We start from the raw sequence: 26,701 nt of genomic DNA, 5'->3' as shown, positions 1-26,701 counted from the left end.
AGTCTATAATATATAACTAAACTATTGTTGTGTATAAAGTAAATAAGGTTTTTAAAATGTTTAAGAAGCTTCATTTAAAATTAAATTAAAATGCAGAGCCCCCCGGACTGGTGGCCAGGACCCAGGCAGTGTGAGTGCCACTGCAAATCAGCTCGCGTGCCACCTTCGGCACACGTGCCATAGGTTGCCTGCCCCTGCTCTAAGGCATATTTTCTAATCCTTTAATCATTCTCATGGCTCTTCTCTGAACCCTCTCCAATGCTCTCCAATCCACCAAAGGATTTACCATAAATCAGCACACAAGAATGATGGTATTGAACACTGAGAATAAAATATTTAGTCACAATCATTGCAAGATAAATCCAAAATTTGAATGATGGTGAGCACTTTGAGTAAAACAAAAGCCCACTATATAGCAAAATTTTGATATCTCTTCATCTTTGTAAATGGATTTAAGAGAGAGAGGCTGATGAGATTTGACCCACTCCTGCATGTTTCAGTCAGCTTGAGAAATTTGACTACAAGATGTCAGCCTTCTTATAAAGACTAATGATAAAGGAAGAAAACATTTGAAGAATCATTCTCTGCATCCCAAACTATTTCATAGACCTCTCACTGGAAAACTGCAATTTTCACAATAATTTAATACAAAAAGAAGGTCAAAAACTTTATTTGTTCTCTTTGGTAAAAAAAATTCAAAAATGATTTTAGATGTGTAGCAAGAGACCCCTTTGTCCTGATTTTTTCAAGGTTGCTAAGTACCTGTAGCTCCCATTGATTTCTGATAAAGTTCTATGGGTGCTCAACATTTTCCGAAAATCAGGAACCAAGTGTGTCAACTTAGGATTTTCCAAGTTTGATATACTTCAAATCAGCGGCCACTTTGGAACATGTTAGCCATAAATGCTTCCCTTGACTCTTTACTCAGCCATCTGTTCCACTTCCAGTCTACAAACCCTGAGCATGAATTTCAAATTTCTATAAGAGGCAGAAATTGAGCTGCACAGAAATAGGGTCATGAGATGGGAAGGTGGTAACCAAAGACAGAGAAGAATAGGTACTGATGAATCCTCAGTCTCCAGGTACAACATGCAGTGAGGAAGACAATGCTGGGCAAGAGGTTGGTATAGAAGAGTCCATATTCCAGAATCTGTTAGTGCGACAAAAAAATCCAACACGCCAAACGGAGTCCCTGAATCTAATAATCAAAATGCCTAACAACTATCTTGTTTGCTGAGTTGTTGTAGCCGTGTTGATCCCAGGATATTAGAGAGATAAAGTGGGGAAGGTAATATCTTTCAGTGGACCAACTTCTGTTGGTAAAAAGAAACAATCTTTCGAGCTTACACAGACCATTTTTTGTTTAGATGAACAGTGGAAGTTGGTCCACTAAAAGATATGACCTCACCCACCTTGACAAGATAGTTGTTAGAAAGACAAGTATTTTATTCTTATCAGTTTTTCACTGTAGCATATAAATGTTAACTACTTAGCTTACTCCATTATTCTCTTTCAGTGTAGATTTAAAAGAAAGAAAGAATGAACAAAGGATGTTGAGGTATAAAACTTCAGACATCATAAAATGTGGAAAACACCAATGGTTTCCAATGAAGCCATCCTGATTCATGTTTTCTTTTCCAAAACCTGAGAATTTTGATTATTGCTGGTGTGTACTTAAAAAAATAATAACCCAAAAAAGGTATTTAACAATCTTTGTCAAATATTTTCCTTCCTTTTCCAAAGGAAATAGTTGATTTTATAACTGCAGATGCCTCCTTGTCTGCAGTTCAAGAAAATCACATGATTTTCCATTCAGTAACCAATCAGGGCTTAATGTTGCATCTAGAGTAAACCAAAGGTGTTGCTATTATAAAATGGGAACACAGTGTTTATTCTTTTATGATGCTTATAATTAGTAACTTTCCTCAATATCCCTCGGGTTTCTAGTTAAATAGCAGCTGACGCCTCATGGAAACTTTCAAAAACATTCTGTTTAGAGATTATTCTGCCAGTATGTCACATATTTTCAGTTTTTTATTAAAACTAGAAGTATTTCCATGAAAATAGGATCAGTATTGCTTAAGCTAAAATCTCCTCCTTCCTCATATTCCCCACCTGAAGTCATCAGCTTCTGTTTGTGACATCATGGTCATAATTCACAGCAACAAAATGTGATGCCACAATCACAGGATTGTGATTTCAGGTAGGAAATATATAACAAAAGCCAATGAAAACTTAATAAAGAAAATGTCCCTGTGTTCAGACCAATGAACCTGATAATAAAAAGAAAGAGAGGATGAAAAATCAAATGATAAAGAAGTAAAACTGTAGAATTTTCTTCAAAAATCTTCAATGAGCAAGTGTTTCCAGACCAGAGTTTCAGACGGGCTTTACCTGCACCCAGATTTACCTGTTCACTTTCATATCTGCAAAAGTGGGCGTGCACCTGCCGGGAACATGCCTGAATGCACATGCACATGGCTGTTTGTGCATGTCATTTTCTGCATATTATGTCAATTTCAAGTACAAAAGTAAGCAGGCAACTTTGCATGCTGGGGCTGGAAATTTGGCCCTAAAAATACCAAATACTACAGTTACTAAAAAGCATGGCAGGAAACTTTTGGTCTTTGAGACAGAATCTGTGACAGTGTTTGTGATGATCACTCACAGACGGGGATTGACAATGATTAACAGACAACTCTTTCCATGTAGCTCCTTGCTGTGGTCTGCCTTTGGAAAGAGACATGGGCAAGTCATTTGATTCGGTGTCTCTGCCCTTTTTTTCCTGCTGACGGGTCATTGCTGGGCATTTTTGTGGAATGTAAGTGCAATGGCAGGCTTTTGTATGAGATATGTGTGGCCAAGATGCCAACAGCTTTCCCTCACTGGCCATCTGATTTCATAAGATCAGAGAAAATGTGTGTTCCACAAGAATGAATGAACGTGATACTCTGAATTTCTAATGGCTGCTCTGTGACCTTTTCTTGAGCAAATGTAGATGTGTAAAGATGTACACAGTTCAAGGTCCCCGCATCTTCTACAACTCCAGCAAACAGTGAGATAGCTTTTCTACCTGACATGCTCTTCACTTTCAACAAAACTTAAGTCAGTAGACTTCATCGTGGATGGGGCCTGATCCTTAAAGGTGCTGAGATCCCACAAATATCAATGCTGAGCATAGTAAGCACCTTACAGGAGGGCCTCAGCAATCAGCAGGATCATAGTATCAGAGAATCATAGGACTGGAAGGGTCCTCATGAGGTCATCTAATCCAGTCCCCTGCATTCATGGCAGGACTAAGTATTGTCTAGACCATCCCTGCAGGTGTTTGTCTAACCTGCTCTTAAAAATCTCCAATGACGGGGATTCCACAACCTCCTTTGGCAATTTATTCCAATGCTTAACCATCCTGACAGGATGGTTTTTCATAATGTCCAACTTAAATCACCCTTCCTGCTGTTTAAGCCCATTGCTTCTTGTCCTGTCCTCAGAGATTAAGAGAACAATTTTTCTCCCTCCTCCTTGTAACAACCTTTTATGTACTTGAAAATTGTTATAATGTCCCCTCTCAGTCTTCTCTTCTCCAGACTAAACAAACCCAGGGTTTTCAATCGTCCCGCACAGATCTTCTTGGCCGACTTAGATAACGTTCAGAGCTCCATTGGAATCAATGGAGACCTGGGGTGTAGGTAATGGAAGTTCCACCCATAGATAAGGGATGTAGCTGGAGAAGCCATTGTAATACAGACAAACTATCAATTGTGCCACTAATATCAGGTCTGCCTTGCAGATTTGATGGGATGATTTTGCCTCCAAATTCTACATCTCCAGAGAGAGGTTCAGAATATGGTGACATATGTCTTAACATCGGACAAATTCCACATAAACACATGAGACTAAAGGTAGTGCTGCTAAACCCATCTATTTATATCATTGATGGGGGAGAGTTATACGTGCCCTGACTGTGTTCAGGCCTCATGGCTATATTTTCTCCAATATCAAAAAGCCCTGTGTTATCATGTCACAATACTTTGGTTGGTAGGTGATGCCAAATCAAGTTAAGAACCTCTTATCTACCAATGGGAGACATGCAGAGATTCTGTGATGGGAAGTGTATTACATTCTCTTTCTCCTTTTTCCTCTATAGATTATTCGCTTCTAGCAAGCGCTGAAAAGTTTATTGTTTTCTGGTTAGATACTGTGTATATTTAAAACTGGTCCATGGAATATTTGAATGTAAGGACAGGTTATCAATTATAAGGTATTGTTTTCTGTCTATTTAATATATCTTGTTTTCTATTTATCTGCCGAGCAGCAGATAGGAATGGAAATAGGAAGAGAAAGAGATCAACAGAGGAATTTGTTTTTCCATTGGTTCATAGATGTTAAATCCAGAAAGGATCATTATAGTCATCAGCTCCGGCCTCCTGCTTAGCACTGGCCATAGAACTTCACTCCTTAGTCCCAACATCAAGCTCAAGGCATCTCTTTCAGAAAGACATCTAATCTTAATTTAAAGATTTCAGGTAATGGAGAATCCGCCACATCCCTTGGTAGGTTTTTTTCTTTGTACAATGACTAGCGTGATGGGGTCCTAGTCTATGACTTGAGCCCCTACATGCAACGATAAGAGAAATAATAAATAACAACAGCTGGAATTAATTATATTACATTTATATCCTGATAATATAAGCTTCACAGACCATGACCTAATGCATATATTAGAGCTGGCTGAAAAATGTGTCCCTTCAAAAAAATGTTAAAATTAGAAAACTTTTTACCAGCTGTATATGAATGATACAATCCTGTTCCCGTTAAGGACACTGGGAGTTTTCCACCGACTTCCATGGGAGCAGGATTGGCCTCACTGTAAGGAATACCTCTGGAATTTAGGATTTGCTATACCAGGTCAAAACATTGATCCATCCAGATAGGGTGACCAGATATCAAGGGTGAAAAATCGGGACGTGGGGGGGGAGTAATAGGTGCCTATATAAGGAAAAGCGCCAAATATCAGGACTGTCCCTATAAAATTGGAACATCTGGTCACCCTACATCCAGATGGGTATTCTGCATCTATCAGTAGCCAATACCATATGGTTATCTAATGGACCTAGCCATTTGTGCAATGCTGTACGTTCTTCTGCAGAACAGCTCAGGGCACGAAGCCTGAGATTTGATTACCCTTATCTTAACAATATAACATAAGACCGTAAGAATGGCCATACTGGGTTAGAACAATGATCCATGCGTTTTACCATGCATCATTGCACAGTTTTAGGATCTACCCTGGTCCCTATTATGTTTCATCAAAATGCTCATCCATCTTGTATATCCCTTTCCTTAGTATACTACCTACTGCACGAGGACAAATACACTGCAAATAATAATTCTGCTGCTCTGCTGAGATTTCTCAGCAGGGTGGTATAGTTAAAATTCTAGCTCCTTGATGTTTATTAATCACAAGCATTTCTGGCCTCTTCTGGAACTGATTTCAGTCATGATACATTCCCTTGAAGAATCGGAAATGTACGTACTGACATTTCCAACCTTATGAAATACAACCCTTGGGGCCGTGGGGAGGTTGGGGAAGACAAATGAGAACAATATGGGACTTTTTCATTCCCTCAGAGAAGTTAAGGGACAGGCAAATCTATTGCACATTTGCGAACTTGAAGCCACTAGGCTGGGCTATCTAATAGACTATGACGTTGGGGTTCTCTGTGCTGGTACACAAAGGCTATGTTTGATTTTTCAGTTCAGTGGTAGTCAAAGCAACATACCCCATGGTTTTATGGACAGGCTGCTTATGGATGTGCCTTTTGGAGGCAGGAAGCAAGTTCCGCAAAATGCCCTAAGATACTTTATACCGTCCTTTGTTATCCTTGGGCTGTGCCTTTTAAAGTAAGCCAAGCATCATCTTATCTAAGTAAGAGCATTACCATGGGGTAACGTGCAACATGTTTGAGTTGCATGCCCCTTCACTAGCTGCAAAGCACACATGACAAGGAATTCAAGATTAAACACCTGTTTTATTTGTATAGCCTTCTATCTATCTATCTATCTATCTATCTATCTATGCCCATTTTAAACAAAACCAAAGTGTAGTAATTGTAGTGACTTGACTGAGCCAATGCAGTGCCCAGTAAAGCTGTATGGAGTCTGCATGTGGAAATTGTGGCTGATCTCTGGTACAGAGTGCCATCATTTATGTGCAACTTTGATGTATCGTTCTGTAAATCCAGTCCAACCAAAATATGAGTCTTTGTCTATGTTCAGTTAGGTTTGTGTTCAGAGGCTCTTGCTGGTACTCCATGGGTTCTTCCTTGTTCAGTAGCTCACAATGTTCTATATGATATATAGAAGCGGCCAAAGGCCACCAGTTCAGAAAAGTACCATCACTGAAGTGCAGCCATCTCGGGGGGTGAAGCATAACCACTATTCAACAGCACACTGCAACATTTCACTGTCATTTAGGAAGTGAAGAAGGACAATGGGTCCACTTGAAATTGCAATAGGAAGCTAAATGTAATAATTACCTCTTTTCCATAAAGCATGCAAAACTCCTCTGCAATATTTATTCTCTCTCGGGTTAAATTCTCTTCTGTGGCTCCCTATGCTCACTCACTAACTCCTTCAGTGAACCTGTACACTGTAATCTAGTAGTCAGATAAATTATGTATGAGAGCGTCCCTGTGAAATCGCTCCCCCTTTCTTTTGTTTGGCAATCTGCCCTGCTTCCCCCCTGCACCTCTTGAGAGTGTGTGTTGTATTGTGCAGATTCCTACTCAGTCTGAGGGAGCACTTGAGAGAGATATTTATTCAAATCAAAATTGGTCACCAATGGTAGCAAAAGCACAATGTAAGTTAAGGGTGTAAATAGCTTGTGTGACCTGGATCCTCCATATCATTGCAGGGGGAGAGTTATACACTGTTCAGGCCTCATGGCTATATTTTCTCCAATATCAAAAAGCCCTGTGTTATCATGTTCTTGCCTCAAGGAGCTTACAATCTAAATATAAGACAAGAGACAACAGATGGATACACACGAGCAACAATATTGATCAGCATGATAGCCGTGGTCTTATCACACCTGCAGCCAAACCATTGTTGAGTTTTTTGTAGGCATTATGGCAAAAGAGGATTTTAAGAAGGGATTTGAAGATGGCTAATGAGTTAGTTTTGCAGATGTTTATGGGGAGTTTCCCCAGCTGTGAGGATCAGCATGGGCAAAAGCACAAAGGTGGGCAACAGAAGCTGACATCATTGGCCAATAGACAGGAATCAATCATTCGATACTGAATGAGAGATGATAGGTAGACTGGGGATAGGTTATTCATAGATTCTAGGGCTGGAAGGGACTTCAAGAGGTCATCGAGTCCAGTCCCCTGCCCTCATGGCAGGACCAAATACTGTCTAGACCATCCCTGATAGACATTTATCTAACCTACTCTTAAATATCTCCAGAGATGGAGATTCCACGACCTGCCTAGGCAGTTTATTCCAGTGTTTAACCACCCTGACGGTTAGGAACTTTTTCCTAATGTCCAACCTAAACCTCCCTTGCTGCAGTTTAAGCCCATTGCTTCTTGTTCTATCCTTAGAGGCTAAGGTGAACAAGTTTTCTCCTTCTTTCTTATGACACCCTTTTAGATACCTGAAAACTGTTATCATGTCCCCTCTCAGTCTTCTCTTTTCCAAACTAAACAAACACATTTCTTTCAGCCTTCCTTCATAGGTCATGTTCTCTAGACTGTTAATCATTCTTGTTGCTCTTCTCTGGACCCTCTCCAATTTCTCCACAACTTTCTTGAAATGTGGTGCCCAGAACTGGACATAATACTCCAGCTGAGGCCTGACCAGTGCAGAGTAGAGTGGAAGAATGACTTCTTGCATCTTGTTCACAACACACCTGTTAATGCATCCCAGAATCACGTTTGCTTTTTTCGCAACAGCATCATACTGTTTAGCTTTAGTTCAGGAAGACCTTGAAAGTGAAAGGCCTTGAAAGCAGCTTATGTTTGATAAGCCGGGGAAGATAATATCCAGCTCATATCCAGATATTCCTAAAAGGCTCAGGATAAGGAAGAGTTTTAAGAATCTTCAGCTTCCCAGTCAAGAGTCTATTTAATAGTGTCCCTCCCACTTTTCTTAGTGGCAGTAGAAGTCTTGGATAAGAAGCCTGTGACTGAGGGGTTACAAAGGTTACGGTAGATGGGTGCATCTGAGAGACCAGTCTGTGACAATTCGCTTCCTCCGTTGCAAATAACCTTTAACTAAAATGAAAACAGTAGATCTAATTGATAGTGACCCAAGAGACCAATTCCTGTTCCCAGATGGTAGAAGCTGCCAAAGAAGTGACTGCTGCACTGGATGGGAGGTTTTAAAATGGGGTCTAACTGGGGCTACCTGTCTCCCCTGGACCTCTTTGAGCCCAGAACTGTGCAGGGGACACCTCACCCCACACCCAGCCTAGGGAAACTAAAACCCAGGCGGTCCCTCCCTTCCCCCCACCATGCGGCCTTGGGGAAAAACTGCAGAGGAGCCAGCCAGAGACTCCAGCCGGTAGGAGCAGAAGTGCCAAAGCAGGGACCTTCAAACCTTTAGAGAACTTGCCACAGTTTTGACTGAACTTTCTCTGCCCAGCACTGGTGGGCTGGCTACTCCAACACCTTTCTTCCCACTCCTTCAAAGGCTCGTCCCTTCAGCTTTACTCCATGCCTGCCCTTCAGACCCTCTTTTCCCTTGACCTGTTCCCCCCACTTCCCAGCCCTTCCTAAGGCCACCAAACCCTCCCACCCCACCAGAAATGTGGAACTAATATGATGTTTACATTGTTCATTCTGCCTGCGATCAACCCTTTGCCCCACCTGTATCCATCTGGTCTATTGAGATTGTAAACTCCTCAGGGTAGGGACCGCCCACTGTCCTGTGCCTAGCACAATGGGACCCCTAGGCATTCTAGTAATAAACATGATCGTTAATATTAATAATAATCATATATGACACACTATCTCTGATTATAATGAGGCAAAGAACTCTCTCTCTCTGTCTCTCACACACACACACACACACACACACACACACACACACACACACACACACACACACACACTTCTTTCCCGCTTGCATGAAATGGAAATAGAACACTGCAGACAGATTCCCCCAAAGGCCCCAAGGCATTTCAGCTGGTTCTTCTCTTCCTTGTAATCTAATACTCGCCAAGCCCGTTCCTCAGACCTGCACCTTGAGAATTTCAGACTTTAAGGAGCTCTTGTTAATAAAAGCGTGCAATGCAGCTGCTTTAAAGCCAGCAGGGCTTCAGGTCTGGGCTCTTAAAGTAGCCCGTTGCTAAAAGAAAGTCACTCGATTTGTCTGTAAAAGCTGTTTGTTCTGGTGGTGTTCTTTTTAACCAGATGTGCCAGGAAAACTCACAACTTTATTTTTTTTCATTATTTCCCTTTTGTCACGTGCAGCCCTTCCCACCCAAATTTCTCCGGGGCCCGCCCCCACTCCGCTCCAGTCACCACATAATGAAAATGTTTCTCTTCTATTAATGTTGTTACTCCGGCAAAATAAACGATTGCTTCTCAGCATGTCATATCAAAGCCAGAAGTGGAGTGACTCAGTCATGCGGGGTTTTATTTAAACCACTTGTCCTGTGGTTAGAGTAGATTAAAGGCAGATCAGGTTACCCTCGGAGCAGTGCTGCGACAGCGAGAGTGAGAGATGTTGGCCCTTGTTTGATAAACCACATGCAGCTCGCGTGACTCTGGCTTCCACAAGGCCTTTTCTGCCTTCTGTAAAGACCTCTCTGTGCTGGGGACACCTGCACACAGCCAGTCTCAGGTTTACTGACCCAGTGACCTGCCAAGAGGCCTTTCGGAGTGTTCTGACATTTTCATATGGTGACCCAAAATTAGATCCCTCCCAAAGGGCAGGGGTTGGCTCCACTGGAGCCCATGGGAACTGAGAGAGGTCGGGGGGAGGGAGGTTGATGGAAAAACATTATGTATCATTTCATGTCTCCTTTCTATGCCAGAGAGATACAGGCTGCAGTTTTTAAATGTTTGCAGACTGCAGAGCTCATAGTTAATCCATTCAGACCTCACAGGTGGGGGGTGGGATGGGGGAGAGTCATAAATTGTAGCAAGTTAAAGGGATGTGAGAAGTGTGTGTGGAGATATGGAACCTTATAAAAGAAGGTATGAAGTAGATGTAATGAGCTGAATATTCTCCACTGAGCCACTCACCTGGATAATGTGACAATACAGCTTTCAGGCATGTTATTATTAATGAACATGATCCTTGCAGTAGAATCAGTAATGGATCAGGACCTGATTATGCCAGGCACTGTACATTCAAATTAAAAAAGGACATTCCTTGTCCCAAAGGGCCTTTAGAGAGCGGTGCCATCACATGCGAATTGCTGTAAGTGAGGAAGCCCAGAACTGAAAATATGCTGCATAGAACGGGACAGGACCTTCTGTGGTAGTGTCTACATTTTGCAGACAATTCAAAAACAATGTCTTTGTAGCTTTAGGAGTTCTGCCTTCGGGGAGGGAGGACGAAGGGGGAAATCTGGACTAAATTAATCCAACATCCTCTAAATCAGTGTTTCTCACCATTTTTGATACCAGGGACAGGCTTTCTGCCTTCCTGAACTACGTCAGGGAGATCTCAGGGACTGGCACTGGCCCACGGACCCGTCGTTAAGAAACACTGCTCTAAATCACCCTATTTGGTCACATTTTGAATTCAGGTTTCATATATATAAATGATTCACAAAGGGTCAATGAATGATTAATAGCTGCTATATGCCTGTTACAACGTGGTTGAGAGGGTGATAAGCCAATCAGCATGAAGGTGTTAAAAGCAATCTATTGACTCACGGGACTGTGTAACAATTGATTAACAGCTATCACTCATTTATTCTCCATTGAAGTGAAATTGCACATCTTGTGCCGAACCTCTGTAACCCCATTGCAGTCCCTATGCACCCCCATTTCCAGTCTTCTCCCTTTGCCTCTCACTCCCTCTTTCCACTGTGGAGCTCCTTTTCTGATAACACCTGTGCTGGGAGCTGCCTCCCACTTCCCACATGCAAAGCACTCATTCCCTCCTTCAAACCCACCTCTCTGCCGAAGCTGCCTGGTACTACCTCTTCCCCAGCAATGCCTGCACACCTTCTCTTGCTTGAGCTGATCTCTTGCATCATGTGTGTCTGCTTTCCAGGGCAGAACCCTTCCTTTTTATCGTCAGCAAAGCGCTGTATGAACGTACAGGACCATAAAAATAATAATCAGTTGAAAAGGTAACCTCTGCAGTCCAATGTGTTCTCGGCCCCAGCTTTCCTGATCTCAACACACTAGAAGTGAAACATATCTCACAGGTAAAAGCGCTTATCAGGAGTAACTCTTGCAGGCAGTGAAGGTAAAAACGGATGTGAAAGGAGAATCCAGCCCTTAAATTCTTCCTCGCACACGCAGTAATTCTGAACGCCTCTTTTTCTTAAAGTAAATGACCATTGTAGCATGTCAGCTTTTGTAGTGCATTAACTGAAGAATGAACTTAAATTCTGACTTCTACACCCAGAACAAACTGGAGCCTAATGTAACCCCATTAGTCACCAGACACAGAATGGAGTAAGCCTTTTGGAGTACCTAGCATGGACAGACACGCTGAAGTCTGGGGAGACAGCCACAAAGGCTCAGATCAGATTCTGGTAGAGTCCATTTAACTTTCACTTGGCAGGATCTCTACTGTCTAGCTTGCTTTCACCATTAGGTGAGGGATTTTATTATTGTTTGTGTTGTGCAGTCCCTAGGAGACCTAGTCACAGACAAGTACTCCGTCACGCTAGGTGGTGTTAAAACAGAGACCGAAAGCACTGTCTCTGATTGGAAGACCTTACAGTCTAAGAAAGGCTTAGGAATACTCAAGGCACTGGCAAAATATTAGCAGTTCTTGAATAATAATGTAACTAGACTTTTTTAAAAAATCTGTAACATATGGGTATCTGAATGACCAAGATGTTAGGGGGATGACCAAGAAGACAGGGGGTTGGTAATGGAATATAGGGTAACAGGATACCGGAAATAAGGTATCAGAGGTTGGTAAAGAAGATGGGGATTACAAACGGTTGATAATAGGCTCTGAAACCTTTTTTATCACCTCTTCAAACCAAGCCATGGTCAGTGCTTGTAATGATTAGTCAGTGCCCATTTCTGATGGCTACTTAGTGGCCTGTGTGAAATGAGTTTGGTGCTCTGAGCCCCATTCTCTGCGGGCAAACATCCACATGAACATTCCCCTACCCAGCTGGCACTAAATTAACACACCTCTTGATAAACCACAGCATGATAGCCCAAATCTGCATGAGGCTTGAAAACAGAACTGAAGGATGCCTCTAGATCAGAATGTATTGGCTGGGAAGACTATACTGTACTTGTCCTGTGAATAGATATAACACTTCAGTTTCCAAAGATGTCAGTCCAGCAATTTGCACAAACACTAAATTTCAAAAAAAAAATCTGTTGAGTTCTTTGTTTAATTGCCTGGTCTTTGCAAATCAACCCCTTAAATTCAGGACTAATAGATAATGTGGTTGCAGTCTGGTATGAATTCTACTAATGTCAAATCAACTCATTACTCTAATCCTCTGAGAAACAAAGTTTGGCAGTCCTCTTCAGATTTTTATTATGGATTACAACTCCTGTGATCAGTTAATCCAAGAAATTACTCAATTCTTCCAGTTTACTGAGACTAAATATGATTGCTCTTGAAAAAATGCAAACTTGTACGTATTAATCTCTTCATCCTAGAGGTATAATGGTTTTTACTAATTTTCTACAAAAATATTGCCATGTGTGGGCCCTATAAATCTGTCTCACTCTGTTACCAGTTACTAATCCCAGCTGCTCTGAACTTTACAAAAGTTGCCTAACCAAAACCCCAGCTGCCATATGTTGTAATTTCCTCTTTGGGGGCATCTGCTATTACTGTCTCTGCAAACATTTTGCCAGCTTTCCTGAGGATTTTTTTCTCTCTTTTCCCCCCCCCCTCCTTTTAATTCTATCCCTGAAAACACTTTTGTTAGTTACTGTGTTTTGCACCTGACCTGCTAGCCTAATAATGTAGTCATACATAACCATGATCAGAACTCGGGGAAAGTGCTGGGACAAGGGAATTACATTTTGCCGGCTCTGTGGATTTTATCAAGCAAGTTTCCGGTTGTTTCTTGGGTGTCTGCCTTTTTATTTGTCTATATTGGTGTTGAATTATGGGGGGGGGGAGAGATGCAGATCAAGACAGAATATAGATCATAGCTTAAAACTTACCTTTCTGTTCCACCCACTAGTCTTAATGGCCTTATGCTCACATGTGTGGCTCTATTTACTTCAGAGAGATTACTTGCAGGGAAGGTGTTTAGGATTTGGCCTGTAAACTGATGACAAACACTGACATTCCTTTGGATGACCTCTAAGGCCAACATTTCAAAGGTTTTGCTTAAGTTGCACCCGCCAAATAGGCACGTAGAGGCACAAAGAGCTCCTCTCTTGTAAGACTGGTAGACCCATGCCAAAATATATAAAACAACAAGTGGAAGGCCATAAAATCTCTGCTCTCAAGAACAAGGTCTTTGAGATGGAAATGAAGTGAAACTTATACCATGAGTAATGTGTTCCAAGAAACAATGTGAAGTGGTTTCATGTGTCCTCCCCACCCCCCGCACAATTGTATTGATGTTATGGAGCTCTCTATTGCACCACATCGATGCATTAGGAATCAAGGAGAAGAGCTTTACATATGCTTGAAAAAAATAGACCACGTGGCCTTATTACCGCTCCAGATTTGCACCGCAATGGAAAATTGTTTTCATGGAACCATCTAGTTTCAAACAAGAAGGCAACGATGTCCCTTGGGGTTCTGCCCCCTCAGCCTGAAAACAGCATTGAAGCCCTGTGTTCCATTTTAAGATCGTTTCCCGGTGGCCAGCTTCCATTGCGTTTGACCCTCCAGCGCTTAAGTCAGCAAAGATTCTGTCGACCTTTAGAATGGTGTGCATGGTGTCTAATCATCTGTCATCTGCCTTGTTAGAATTATACACAGCTCAGCAGTTCTGGTTTATGGGACATTTTGCAAACATCTCCGGTGGTGCCCATCAGAGTAAAAAGACACCCCTATTGCTCCAGATTCACATCTGAAAGAACCCCAAAAACTGAGAGGGCTGGATTGGATCCATTTAGCCACACTTCTTATATAGGGCATGGTGCGGAATTGCACCATCTTTGGGGAGCTTGAGATGGACAGTCTCTCCCCAGAATACCTGGCAACAAGGAGAAGGCAGCGCAGCAAAACTTTCGAGAGTGCAGCTGGTTCCTTTCCTTGCACCCAGACAGCTCTGCAAGAAGATGAGTGAGATCATGGGCTTGCTTGCCTCCCCATAATGGTGTTCGACAACTACGTTAATTTGACTGAAAAATTATGAAACTCTAACACAACAGAAACTAGAGCATGCTGTTCATCACAACCTGCAGTGCATGTGATTCAGTCCACAGCCCCACCTTCCAAGAAGGAGAGTACCCGTTGGCCATTGCAGCCACATCCCTCACTCCCGTATAATAATCTCACACTCTCCACTTTCTTTGGGGTGACATGTGCTTCAGGGGCTTATGGAGGGATGAGAAACAATCGCATTGGCTGGTGGACCTGTGGATACAGTTATGGAAGAGTGGGCAAGGTTTGGCATGTAGGCAGGAGCAACAGCCTCCTGATTAACCATCAACAGCTTCTCCGATCCAAATGTGTTTTTATGTTCAGATGCAGTGCTGCTCAGCCTAGAATCCACCACACGCCGGAGATGAGTCATCCCTGATCTCCAAACATCGGAGTGAGACGCGTGCCCCTGGAGATGTGACACAAACAGCGGCACTCCCACAGCGCTGTGACTCTCTCTCCAGGCATCCTCAGACACACGCACCTCACCAAATTGGCTAGGATTGCACATAGTTCATGTTAACTTGCGTGTATACATAGCCCTGTCTATTTTCACAGGGGTGCCATGGGGGCAGCAAGCTACGGTACTCTGAAGAAAATATGACAATAATCTCAACTCATTGTTTTCTCATTTTACTCTGGGTTTTGTTTCATTCTTAGGGGAGAAGTCCAATTTTCAAGTTTCTGACTAATACATAGAGTGGGAGATTGTATTTGGCAAATATTGCTCATGTCTCCCCTGGTGTTTTGAACACAGCTAAAATTATCTGAGTTGGGGGGAGGTTGTTGTTCTGTGTTGTTGTTTGTTTATTTAAACGGCTTAATTTTCAGTGGAGATCCTGTCTCATCGCTTTGCATGTGGTGGGATGGGTGTCTTCTTGGCAGATACACCGAGGACTGAACTGGTGACACCCAGAGTTAAAAGCGTGAGATGGTACATTTTGAGCTACAGCTCTGTAGTTGGAAGTTTTAACAGACTCATGACCTCTGTGGACTGGTACAGAGGGGGACCTGTAACACACACTCACCAATGGGCTATACTGGTACCATCAGTGCTGTCCGCACAGCCCCTTGGCAGAGTGAATTATGAGCATTCCACTGCCAGGGGCTGAGCATCATCCCTTCTCACTGAAGCTGGTGGTAGCATAGAAGCTGATGGCCATATCCTCAACAGAGCCCAGAGCCCATATCCTCAACAGAGCCCAGAGATTCTGAGCTAGCGTCCTAACCCAACATTTGTTGTATTACTGTTTCTGAGTTACTGAAACTCCACCATCAGCCTCCAGGCAAACAATCCTGAACTTGGTCATTCCTAGGATTTCCCATTGTATCATAGATGGAGTTTGTTTGATTCCCCAGCAGTAATTACCTTAAATCTTAATGTAGGGCTTTAGAACTTGAGCCTGGAAGAGCCCTGCATTCCTGTGTAAGGCCTTAGCCTCCCCCATTATTTTACATCCCCATACTGTTAATACTATGAGTGAAAGATGTTCAAGTTTCAGGAAGGACTTAGTTTTGTGTGACACCAGGTGTAGAATGAGGCAGCTACCTCCCAAATTCTAGAGCTCTCACATGGAAGTCTGGCTTCTCACCGTCTTTAATGCCGACCTCTTTCCCCCCCCCAACTCTAACTGCCTATCATGCACCACTCCACAAGGGCAGTGACCAGCATAGCAGTGAATCTACTGGCCTAATTAAATCACCACCCCTCCTTGACTGCTCCCTCGCACCCCGTTTGTTTGATCCCCCACAGCAATAATGCCTACACCCCTTGAGATTCTACTCACTGTCCTGCCTGCAAATGGACACAGAGGAACTGTTCTGTGTCCCCTGTGTATAGAGCTCTCTGCACTTTGGAGAAGGAAGCCGGATTAGGCTTTTATTTAGAGATGTCTGACTTTTTCCCCTCTGCCTTGGTTTTATTTCATTGACTAATACACAGGGGCTATTGTTGTTTCTCCGTCTCCTGAATTAAGGCCTACGGGTCTGATTTCTATTGCTTCTGACATTGTTATTTAGGGCTTAGTCTGTAATTACCAGTGGATGCAATGGGAGCGGTTAGTAATCACCACGTCCCACATGACTGGCCATTCTGAATAAGCCTAGGCTTAGGACCACGGTAGCAGTGCTCATGAAGTAATGCAACATACCGTCAGAGTCACAGCAGGGCTGTTTTTCAAACATATTTTCTGGAAAACGAGCATGACCTTTGAAAAGGAAATCTGCAAAGAGGGACCCTTTCTGAGTCCAGGGGGCTCAGCGCCTCTCAGAATTGGACCCATAGGAAGCAATATTCCTGCAAGGATCCTTGCAATCCTTCTGTTTTAATGAGCTATTTGACTACATTATGCACAAGTAGCCGATGCAATATACTGAATCCCTGCCTATAAATTACCTGCGGTGCTGAAGTGAGGCTGCAACCAATATGTCTTCTGGAAAATGCAATGTCTTATATTAGTCTCTTTGCATGTATCCGAATACCAGCATAGAGCAATAAATAAAAATTGGAAGGGCGTTTTATACCTCTCTGGTTCATGCTGGAATTTATTTCATATTAAAAATAAGTATACAAAATACATGATGGCAGTGACAGATTTACATAATTACACATAGATGCTCTGATTAATGAAAACAGTTAGTCACATGCTTAACTATATAAGCACCTGCAGAAGTACAGTTGAAGTCAAAGCAAAGCATACATTTAAGTGCTGTCCTGCATAGCAATGGACTTAGTACGTGCTTTCCTGAATTGGGGCACACAAGCTGAGCCTTCTGATAGCATGAACAGTCAGATATAAATTCCTGGGGTGAAATCCTAGTCCCATTGAAATCAATGGCAAACTCCCATTGATTTCCATGGCGCCAGGATTTCACCCCTAGATTGTCAGGAATAGAAGATCACACTATCTATCTATGTATCGCTGTCTTTAGAAACATTTTCCCTATAATCCTGAAGGAAGGCCTCAGATTTAACCCATGAATTTGGTGTCACAAAATACTGATGATCTCTACATGGGTAGTATACTAGAAAACAGAAGTACAATTGTTGTATGGAATTACTAGAATTGTATCAATGTACCAAAAAAGAACTCTGAGTTGGATTAATTTCTAAAATATTCTGAATAATAACATCAACAATGGCAATAATAAATTATTTTGCAGTGACAGAATATTTTTCTCTCAATATAAGCTAAGCACATTATGAACTATATATATACATATATTAGATTTAAATAACAAACCCATACAAAAAAGTTCTTGGGTGCCTTAACAATTAGATTCACACTCACAAATGATAACCACCCAGCAGCAAAAAATGTTTATCTTCATATCGTGAATTAACTCAGCAAGCCAATAAATCAAAGCTGTAAAATAGCCCCCTTAATTCCAACCCAGGAAAATACTCTCAAACTTCCCCTAAAACCTTGTTAAATTAGTGATAAGTATACCTGCAGCAGCAGCAATTTTCAGACTATTGGGGAGCTCATTAGAGATGGCTGAATAGATTGTCCACAAAGAAATGATAACATTTGTCCTGTTTATGGTCCATGATGTATCACTATTTAAACTTTTTCTCATCTACCTGGCCATGATGCTAACATGACACATCCTGCCTTTGCTTGGGATTGCTTGTTCTGACTAGGGATTTCGCTGAGCACCATTGGGTTCCTGCGTATACAGAAAAAAGGATTCTCCTCCTGCGGAATGTGGAGGCAACGGGAATGTGCCCAAAACCGAATAAAAAACTAGTCCAATGAAATATCAGAACTCATGATAAATCACTGCTTAACACTGCCACATCTACCAGACCAATCTGGTTGGTTGGTTGGTTTGTTTTCAAAAAAGCATGATCCAAAGATCACTGGGAAAGTCTCACAACAAAAGAGTACCTTTCTTTGCGCGCCTGGAGAGAGGTAAGAAAGAAAAGTGTGCTGTTTAGAGACTTTATCAACAGACCTTTTCGTCTGTCACCGAGCTTACCATTAACTTGATAATATATGATTATTATTTATTATTAGTGTCCTGGTCTGAAATGACTGAGTATGTTGACCTATGGGACACAACTCAATGTATATCTATTTAGGCTGGCTGCTGCAAGACTGGGCTATAGCGGGAAATCAGATTTGTGGGCAAGATTGGTGATCTGCATGTGGTGTAATTATGTTTATTTTTGTAATATATGGCAGGGGCTTCTAGTGTCCTGGATGGGCGCCTTTGTCTTATATTCATATAAATCTCAATCAGCAAATATATTTCTGCTCCGAGGTCTGTACACACACACGTATGCACACACACCCAGCAGCAGGAAGCATCATCTCAGCTCTGCCTCTGATGAGCACCTAAGATGTTGCTCTTAGACTTTTCACACCACTGTTATTCAACAATCACGAGCAACGTTTACTTGTGCTGATGCATCCCTCTCACTTCTCACCGTCCATTTACATAACCACGTGTCGCCACAGGAGACTTTGCTGGAGCGTAACTTAAGCCAACATCGAGGGTGGTATTTCAAAGGATACGGCCACTTGGCCAAGTCACTTGATGAACCTGTAGGGACTCACTGAGACAATCTTCACCTTCAGAAGTCTGAGGAGTTCACATCTGTTTGGGAGTAAAATTAATGACACTTAAGGCCTTTATTTTCTTGGGAAGAGGAGTTGCTTGGTTTTTGTAACTCAGCACTCCATGCCGTTTTGCACTATTCTTTTCAGTCTGTGCTGGCAGCATGTTTCTTGGAGATTTCTCTGTTTTATTACAGATTTATTGCTCCGTCTTTCTCGCTGACAGAAAACAGGATGCCTTGTGCTCAGGAAATGCTTACACGGTTATGGGCTAAAGGAGAAAACAAACATAGTAAAGGGGCTTGCTCTGCTTGACCTTCCCCTTGTTGCTTCCTGGAGTGTGCAGTCAGCATGGGTCACCTAAGGCTCGTGAACCTTTGACATCTCCGTCACCCACTGATGCCTAGTGATCCCTGAGCTCCCATCCACTGGGGATGACCTGCAAGAGCAACTGGAAATCAGACATCCCAGCCACATGACAATGACAGACATGAGGATATTGAGATGTTTGGAAGATCACCTAGACCTGGGATGTGTTCTCATAGAGCATCAGGGTTGGAAGGGACCTCAGGAGGTCAGCTAGTCCAACTCGCTGCTCAAAGCAGGACCAATCCCCAGACAGATTTTTGCCCCAGATCTCTAAATGGCCCCCTTGAGGGTTGAACTCACACCTCAGAGTTTAGCAGGCCAATGCTCAAACCACTGAGCTATCCCTCTCCCCTGCTGTCTTCCCTGTAACCCTGGATGCCCCTGTGCTGTGCAACTTTGGTTAGACCCTGACACCACTAGCCTGCCCACAAGCACAGGATCTCACTCCGGTTTCCACCAGCCTAGTTACTCTACGCAGGGTCACACCAACAGCCCTAGTCTCCCCAAATCTGTCCTCCCCAAGTTCTTAACTACTAGAGACTCTCAGACTTTTCCCCTCTGGTTCATCATCCCTGAAGGCATGAAACTAGCCCCCAGACACCAGATTACTTTGGTGCACAGACTCCGCAGTTTGCACAACCAGACCTGCTTGGGAGTCAGAACACCATCAGGAGCAGGGAAGACTGGTAGGTGCTGTGAGACCCCTGCCCAGCCAGGAAATGCAGTGGGCCAGAATGCTGCTGAGAGCAGGCAAACTAGGCACAGCCGTAAGATGACATCTGTCTGATCTCCCCTGGAATGAGAGAGACTCCAGGTAGTAAAAGTGCTGATAAATTCATGCTACCTGGTAAAGGGTAGGAAAAGCCCAGCGCGGTGTGACACAACTGCTGGAGGAAGTGTAGGTGTCAAGGAGGTGTCAAGACTCGAGCTCTGAGTCATTTCAGAGATAATTAAACATACTGAGCCATTGAAGAACAAAGTAGCCAGCGGCACTGCAGAAAAGCGGGGGCAGTCATGGCCAGAACTCTAGCATCAGGGAGAGGGGGCAAACACCCTAATGCAAGAAGGGTTTAATGGTTAAACCCCAGATATAAGCAGTTAAATCAACTGATTGTGCAAATTGTTATTGTGTAATAAGACTATATCGGGTAAAGGTTTTTCATGAAAGCTTGTAATGATCTGAACTTGATGGTCATTATGAGATACGTACACAGACCATGGTTATGAATGTACGTCTGTATATATAGAGAGAGACAACCGTAACTGTGGTGCAATAGGGTGGTGAAGTAATCAGGCAGGGCAGGTGTTTTCACAAAATCAGGTTTTTACAAAAAGCCAGCTTCAAATACTCACCCCTTTGGTGGCGACTAACCAGAGAGGAAAACTGTGAGTACCTGTTAATTTAGAACTCAGGAAGGGTGGATTTGGGGGGACTCAGGACTGGAAGACTGTTGGTGTCACCCTGCATGGAGTAACTAGACTGCTGGAAACCAAGGTGAAACCTTGTGCTTGTGGGCAGGTTCCTGGCATCAGGGGTCTGAAACAGAGCTGCACAGCATAAAGGCACCCACGGTTACAGGGCTTGCAGTGATATAACCCCTTACCAGTCTGGGGGAACCACAAAACATCCCAGTTACCACTGCAGCAACATTGGTTTGGAGTAAAAAGGGGAAGGTTTGTTCCTGACTGTAATGAGAAAGAGAGAAACAAGATGGGTGAGGTAATATCTTTTATTGGACCATCTTCCATAGGTAACATATTTTTAATTTATAATTTACTCACTAAGATGGAGACACGGGGGGGGGGGTGCGTGTGTGTGTGTGTGTGTGTGTGTTCTTTTTACAATGGGTGAGTGAATGTAATGCTCTTTAAAATATGTCTGGAGCCAGGCACAGTGAAGGCATCGAGGATGGGGTAAAACTCCTACTGACTTCAATGCAAGCAGAGTTAGGCCAATACGAAACGCTTTTGAAAATCCCATCTATAACAGAGAGATCCTCAGCTGGTGTAAATTGGCATAGCTTCCTGGAAGCCAACAGAGCTATGCCATCTTATACTAGCTGAGGATCTTGCTTATAAAAGCATAATAATTTGAATCCTGCTAATGATGACATCTAGTGGCCATGAGTTCCACAAGTTAATAATTCCTAGTTTCTTTTAAGAGCAGACAACCAGTTCAAGTTTATGTGCTGGATTTATGTCAGCTCAGCAATGAAAACTGGAAACTAGTTAGATACACAAAGTGAAATCCTGGCCCCATTGAAACCAATGGCAAAGTTTGCCCTGACTTCAATAAGGCTGGAATTTTGCCAATGGAGGGGTGGAGAAGGGGGTGCAAGACACAAATATTTTTCCTGCTTAGGGGGCGAGAGGCTGCAGAGGACCAGAAGGAGCAAAAGAGAATTAAGGAGAAATTAATGCAGGAATTAATACAAGGATGGAGTTAGGCAGAGTTTTAAAGGTGAAAATGAGGATCTTGTACTTATCACAGTGAATTTCAAAAGGCTCAAGTGATACAATAGAAAAATGCCCCAAATAACATGAGCTTGAGTGTAACTGTAATAATATCAGTTCACTTGGAAGGCATACAAAGCTGAATAATAATTCATACAAAACAATAAAAAAATAACGCTGGATGATATTTTGCATCATGAAAACCACATACTGGAATCGCTACAGTATATTTGTTCTTTCATCTGTTTTATCCTCCATAGTCTTGAATTCAGCAAACAAAAATGTGGGCTCCTTGGAAATGTTTCCCAGCTGTAAAGATTTGTGGAGGGCATGTCCTGACATGCATTGGATTATAACCGAACCTGAGTTAGCTGGCGCCACCTAGCTCAGAAATCGCTGATAAAACGAGAGAGCTCTGTAGTCCATATTTTGTTAGCAGACAGTGAGGCCACATTATGTTCTCAGTTACAAGCATGAAAATGTACTTAAGGCAATGGAGTTACACGGGCAGTTAAGTCAGGGGAGAATTTGACAACTAAAGTTTCAGCAATGATGGAAGTTAAGAAAAGTAAATCCTGCTGCAAAACAGGTTTAAATGATTTTTGGGCAAAAAACAGTAATAGATCTTACACGTTTAGGGGGATTCAAAAGAATTTTACCCTCTTTACTCACTGTTTACGCAGATGATAAGGGACAATAGCACATAGGAGCGCACATACCAACCAGGTCTCTTGCCACGGAAGGCCAGCTACTTTGAGGGTGGTGCTCAGCAGCTGTCTAATGCTGCACAGCAAAAGTACATAAACACTTTCAGACAGCGAGTGAAGGCAAATGCTGTATCCAATTGAAATGAGGTTTGTAATTTTTGGTAGGCAGAATGTCATTGCCAAAACTGGAATGCAGCCAGGACACTGGGGCTAAAAGTTTGATTCTTTCTAATAGTCTCGGGGAATGTCAATAGACGGCCCCTTCAGCAGAAGAACCACCCCCTTAACTCTGTTGTGGACCATTGGTTTGGTGTTAACTTGCAGGATGAGCACCACCTACTACCCCTTCTCTAGCGGTGGCTCCAACTACTTCTGAAGAAGAGCTTTGTGTACGCTCGAAAGCTCGTCTCTCTCACCAACAGCAGCTGGTCCAATAAAAGATATTATCTCACCCACCATGTCTCTCTAGCATTTTTTATTATTATTTAATAGGAAGCATCCTTGACGGCTTAATAGCTATGTGTCCCCTGAGGTTATTGTTACAATATTTCTCGGATTCTATGACTCAGCACTTTATTGCCAAAGCAACATTATCTGAAATAGGATTCCAAACAACAACAGCAGTAGCCGCAAACAGGAGCTTGTGGACAGTGAACTTGCGTCATGGCCAATGGCCAAAGCTCCAGCATCAGACTCACACGGTAGCAGAGCTCTGCTCCATTCTCAAAGGAATGGGTTGCATAGTGCAGCAGAATCAAAGCTAACAAATCTCACATTTCACATTGTTCCCTTCCATGATCAAAACTTCCATTTCCGTTGCACTGAATGGAGAAGTTGAACTCGCTGGGAGAAGAGCACATATCGGCAGAAAGATTTCAGACATGCTAGTCAGTTTCCTGAAACGCCTTATGGTGGCCATGCGAGGGGTGGAAACTGGTTTCACACCAGCCTTTGCTGACAGTAAAACATAATGAAAAACATTTATGTGCAACAATGTAGACCACACGCTAATTAGCTTTTTATGTAACCGCACCGTAGTTCATAAGATTTCAATTTAGCCTAGCTAATCACAGCATCAATTGCTCTCATTTAGAGCCATGACTTTCTGCAAATTCACACTCCAAAGGAATACGGCGGCCTATTCTCTGTCATTTCAAACTCTTGGTGGAAAAATAAAAACTGTTCAGGGGAATCTGGACATCTGTGACCCATACAAGAAGGATCACATCAGGCACTTTAGAAAACCAATTACATTGAAGTCTAGCAATATACTCAAGACATCAGGCAACCTGAGCACCTTAAAAGTGGCATCAGCAGCTAGGGAGATTGAAGAAGTCTCCTTAGTCCTCTTTAAGAAGAAAAGGCTTCCTCAAAACTGTGGGATCTTTGGGCTTTACAAACTTAGGTAAGGTGTGTAGTGGAGATGGGCAACCAGCCAGCACAGCAGCAAGAGAAGGGGGAATTTTGGCCCAAGGATACCAAGACAAATCTCTGCTTTAACCAAAAAGGCCATAGGTTCTATAGGGTGGGATTTTCAAAAGTGATCTACTGTGGGCTTGTCTACACAAACAATTAGACAACAGCGAGCGGGGCTGCGAATCTGCCCTACACAAGCCTGCCACGGTCTAACTCTCTGTGTACATCCTGCTGAGGCAGATGAACAGCTCGTTAGAGCGTTTGGAGCTAGTCAATCAAAGCACCCTAACAAACTGTTCAGGTGCATCAGCTGGGTGCACATGGACAGTTAGTCCTCAGCAGGCTAGTGCAGGGTAGATTCCCATCCCAGCTTGCCACTAATTGTTCGTGTAGATAAGCCTTTTGTCTAAAGTTGCTCCCGCTGAAGTCAATAAGAGTTTAACGTTGACTTCAGTGAGAGCACAGCCAGGGCCAACACTGAGTGCTCTCGAAAAATCCCACCCTTACATTTGATAGTGAACGTTGGGTTTGGGGTTTTTTTAAGGTCTCATCTCAAAAAGCCCCATGCAATAAAAACGATTTTGCACAAACACCTTGAATATTCCTTGTATTTATAACACCTCTCTTCAGAGACCCCCAAATTACTGCAGCTCTGACACCGAGTCCCAGGCTCCACTCACTAGACTGGGGCCCCCCCTCTTTCACCAAACAGCTCAAATCATTGCAGAGGTAACATAGAGCCCCACCCCCCTGCTGCTATGTTCAGTTTCCATGGATATAAAAGGAAGAAGCAGCAACGACAATGGCAAAGCTCTGGTTAATTTCCCCTTGTTGACTGGTGGCTTCACAGTAGTCTGCTTTCGGCTGCATCATATCAGTCTACAGCCTCTCCTCTTCCTCCCATCTGCTGCCAAGAAGCAGGTTTTGTTCAGCAACTGAACAACAGCAGCATCTACTGTATCCAGTAAAGAATGGTTTCGAAAGCCTGAAACATCAGGAGCTGAATGCCCCTCACACACACACCCCAAGTCCAATCCAGGATGTTCAGGCATAAAACTATAACCAACCAACTGATTATATATATATATATATATAGGGGCTGGTTTCGATCATGTTACTTACACTGTGGCTGTGCTGAAATCTTGGAAAATTATGAGCATCAGTAAGAAAGTGGGTCCAAAGTAATTAAAGTATAAAAATAAATGTTCACACTATAGACCGCGAAGCTGGGATTTTACCGTGTTTTCGTTTGGTTGTTGTTTTCTAGTTTGTAGGTTAAACAGGAAGTTTGCTGCTGCAGGATATGCCAGTTCTTCTGGTCACGGTAATAACTTTAACACTTCGCTTTCCTTTTCTCACACAATACACTTAATGTTTCCATTCTGGGATCTGGCTTCAGCTGCAGATTTCCGGCACCAAGCAAAAGCATGCCTTGGTTTAACCCTTCGATAGGTATGTTCCACATACCCATCAGTGAAATCTCTTTCGTATCTCATTTGGGAAGGGGTTCCAAGGTCTAGCATAGGAAACTTTGAAAAATACAGCTAGGATCCTATCAATATCCAAACAGCATCAAACTCAGGGGTATAAATCTCCTCCCCTCAAAAGAGGAGAAGATCTGTGTTGACCTCTGTCTCTGAATAAACAAAGAGCTGGTGGGATTCAGCCCAACAAATGTGAAAGTTCAAAAGGTTAAGGAAGCACTTGGCTTTCACCATAAACAAACTGGGAAATGAATCTGGGAACACATCTTTTCATAACAATTGGGCATTAATAACACCCTAGGGGCAGCTGTCTTCAGGTTACATCACCCATGCCCCTGGCAGATTGGGAAACACAACCAATCAGAGTGTAGGGAATTGCATAACTGTCAATAACCACAAATGTACCCACCAATAACTATCTAGCCTCCATTCAGTTGTATTGGCTTTTTGAGGCCTGTGCAGATGGACTCATTTTCCTATGAGAGATGATAGATATGCAGCCATCCTTGCTCTACAGCTGGGAAGATCTGAAAAATAATACTGATAAAAAAAGACATTTTCTGTGGTTGTAAAGAAGAGGGAAATGGAGCCATACCCAAAACTCTGTTACAATCCCATGCCCAGTTAGCGGGTGAGAACTCAGGATCTTCTGTTTCATAAACACACAGAAGTTTCTTCCACCCCAGATAAAAACAAATCTCCATGAGAGTATGGCCACAAAAAAGGTCCTCACCTTGAACAAGTCTGGACGGTGGTATCTCTGGACAGGTTTGCATCAATCTTTCTGTTACGGGCTTTATTTTACCCTGAGGTGTTTTCAGATTCGTGCAACGGAAAGAATTTTCAATAACTAACTGCAGAATACTGCTGTCCCTCAGCGCATGGACAATAAGCTTTTGATACTAAGTTTCAGGAGTCTCAAAGCCTTGAGTCTTCTCCTACTCTAATTTTGTTTCAATTATGTTTCTTGGTGGGGGAGGGGTGGCAAACAGGGGAACTTGCAACAATAGCTCAAAAACAAACTCTGGAAAGAGCGACGCACTCGCTGAGCCAGTGAGGATGTTGTTTATGTATTAGATCCTGTTTTCTTCCTTAAGCAAACAGCTTCTTTTACCAGGTGCTTCTGCCTTGGTTATCACCCCTCCTTTGAGAAAGCAGCTTCCTGCGGCCTCTGTGTGAAAACGGAACTATTAGATAGTAGGCAGGAATG

General features: G+C 42.8%; 1 long non-coding RNA gene across 1 annotated transcript; it reads right to left on the bottom strand.

Annotated features, from left to right (window-relative positions):
* Nucleotides 1-17,765: 17,765 nt before the first annotated feature.
* On the bottom strand, nucleotides 17,766-26,330 carry LOC120383708. Its single transcript, XR_005588504.1, has 4 exons — nucleotides 26,225-26,330; nucleotides 25,901-26,031; nucleotides 23,366-23,545; nucleotides 17,766-19,332 (listed from the first exon to the last, which is right to left on the bottom strand). It is a non-coding gene; the product is annotated as an uncharacterized LOC120383708 (long non-coding RNA).
* Nucleotides 26,331-26,701: the final 371 nt, after the last annotated feature.

Source organism: Mauremys reevesii, linkage group 15, assembly GCF_016161935.1.
Source record: "Mauremys reevesii isolate NIE-2019 linkage group 15, ASM1616193v1, whole genome shotgun sequence".
Lineage (NCBI taxonomy): Eukaryota > Metazoa > Chordata > Testudines > Geoemydidae > Mauremys > Mauremys reevesii.
This window is presented reverse-complemented; position numbering and strand designations above follow the sequence as displayed.